The sequence below is a fragment of the Montipora foliosa genome, chromosome 9, assembly GCF_036669935.1.
Source record: "Montipora foliosa isolate CH-2021 chromosome 9, ASM3666993v2, whole genome shotgun sequence".
Taxonomy (NCBI): domain Eukaryota; kingdom Metazoa; phylum Cnidaria; class Anthozoa; order Scleractinia; family Acroporidae; genus Montipora; species Montipora foliosa.
The window spans coordinates 49,418,024-49,420,523 of record NC_090877.1 but is presented as its reverse complement, the minus strand read 5'-3'; the positions used below and the strand labels follow the sequence as shown (position 1 = coordinate 49,420,523).

The 2,500-nt window shown below is 44.6% G+C and overlaps 1 protein-coding gene across 1 annotated transcript in view; it reads right to left on the bottom strand.

Annotated features, from left to right (window-relative positions):
• The window catches only part of LOC137969560 (26S proteasome non-ATPase regulatory subunit 10-like), a 13,725-nt gene that overhangs the window by 800 nt on the left and 10,425 nt on the right, over positions 1–2,500 (bottom strand). The window lies entirely within an intron of this gene.

The window sequence follows — 2,500 nt, the reverse complement described above, 5'->3', positions numbered from 1 at the left end:
CTGCAAGCTAGTTCCAGTCCATTACTGAGAAATACGAACATGGTCTATAGACCTTTTCACCCATACGGCGGCCATTTTGATTTCTATTGTTTCGAATAGCTATTATGGGATGCACAGGGGGCAAATACATATTAATTTGCCCCCTGAGCATCCCATAATGTCGTTCGAAACAATAGAAATCAAAATGGCCGCCCTATCTGCAAAAAGGGCTATTGGCCAGTATCAAAAATACCATAATACTCTTTGTTTGTCCCTCCAAAATTTTGCATAAGCATTGTTTCCAGTTTCTCTTGGGAACATCGTAAATCCCAAGAGGAAATAAAACAATGCTCATGCAAACTTTGGATGGACAAACAAAATGTATTTCTTGTAGCTGTCTAATTAAGTTGCTTGGTTAAATTCCCATTGGGATAATTAGGCCTTTATATACCACTCCTCGTGAATGTCACACCACTTGACGCCGACCAGTTTACTCGAGTTGTACGTTGTTTTGCTACGGTTCATATTTTTCGTTCGATGTCGGGCGACGAACAAGAAACGGTTACTCGACAGGATTTAACCGAGTTCCGTACCTTCCTACTCGAGCAACTCAAGTCTCACACTTCTGAGCTCTCTTCTAAATTTGAGAAGGCTTCTACCGACGCCGAGAGCGCATTATCCGCCTCTAAACAGTTCAAGGTCGAGAGCGAGCTCAAGTTTTCCTATCCTGGAAACGAAAGGAACTATAAGTTCAACCTTGAAGTTTTGGATCTTCTCGAAAGCGTTTCGAAGGCTCTTCTTGTTCAAGATTCAGCAAAGCGTCCCTACTTTTGAACGATTCTATTAAAGGAACGTAACAGAAAGATCCGAATTGCTGATTTTTCCGAAGGAGGTTGGCTCACGGTCAAACATTACGAGAGCAACGCTGTTGCTCTTGACTTGGAGGACGATAAGAGGATCCGCGCTGCTGAAAGGGAAGCTCTGAGAGTCAAGACCCGCACTCGTCCCAAACGCCAAAATGCTGAACGCGTGCAGGGAAGATATCCGCCGTTTTCTCAGCCATACGCCCTTCGTAGACACTTCCAGAGTAGTCAGTTCGCCTCCTCAACCGCTGCCATTTACCAGCAACCCAGGGATTCCTACAATCGCCAAAGAGGTGCTTGCCGGTTCTGCGGCTCCTCCGGACATTGGAGGAGAGAGTGTCCCGTCAGGCTTGCCCGAACCTTCACCACCGGAAATGCTGTTCACGCTGCCGGAGCAAGTCCTAGCACGTCCACCACACGCTACTTCCCGCTCGCAGTTCTTGGACAACCTGTCTTCTATCGTTTCAGATTTATTGTGCACCGGTCAAGGGTCTGTTTCCACCGTCTCTCAACCTGATGTATCCCAGGAGTTCATGACACTTATGGAAGATAAGTTTACTGACAATTCTTCTCTAGCGTTCTATAAACAGAGCTTGTATGAGTATGAGCAAGGTACCGCTGCACTGACGCTAGTGCCTTTGCTTGAGGGGGACATGCCCTTTTTGTTGACATGTGGGAGTTTGAACTGTTTTACAAAGCTTTTTCCTCTATGGAATCTATTCTTGATAGCAATGGTACGGAATTGCTTGCTATCCTTTCCTCGCTTGTCGTTTAAGTCGCTTATCCAGGGCAGAGTGGTCTAATTGTACACGGACAGCAAAAATGCTTCGGTTATCGTCAGTAAGGGTAGTACATCCCTCGGGTTGCAGCGCCACGCTCTTGAGATCTTTCAATTTTGTACCATTTACAATGTGTCGATTGAAATTGAGTGGGTCCCCAGGTTTCTCAATGATTATGCTGATTCGTTGAGTAGAGTCATTGATTTTGATGACTGGAGTGTGAGAACAATTGGTTGGTGCCACCTATTTATCTTATTAGTCGTACAATTTTTAATTTAGAGTTACGCGGCGCTCGGAGCGTTCTCGTTATCCCCAAGTGGCTTTTAGCAGCTTTTTGGCCAACCGTGTTTCCGATGGGTGGTCTTAGGCTTTCCGTTCGTCAAGTGGTTGAATTTTCTGACCCTTCTTTTGTTTTTGCACCTGCTCGGGATGGTCACAATACAATATTTTGTCCGTTTAGGTTAAGTCTGCGGTTTTAGTTTTACTGTTGGACGGTTAGTCTTTTACGCTTCATAGCGCTAATTGTTGCTGTGCGCTTCATAGCGCTGGTCGTTGTTATCCGCTTCATAGCGCTAGTTATTGCTGTGCGCTTCGTAGCGCTAGTTATTGTTGTACGCTTTATAGCGTTTATTGATGCTGCACGCTACATAGCCTTTTGTATTGTCGTAAGCAGCGTTTGTTGTTATTATTGTTCAATATTTAATGACTTCATGCTTTAATTCCACGGAGTTCGTGTTCCGTTCCTTGTATAACGGTAAAAATAGAAATTATTCCCTCCGCGCAGGTTCTAAGCTTTCGTATTCTAGAGCTAGAGAACTTTTTTATTGTAAAGTTTAAGGCCATTGGCCTTGATACTAAGCTGTATGGTCTTCATTTCCT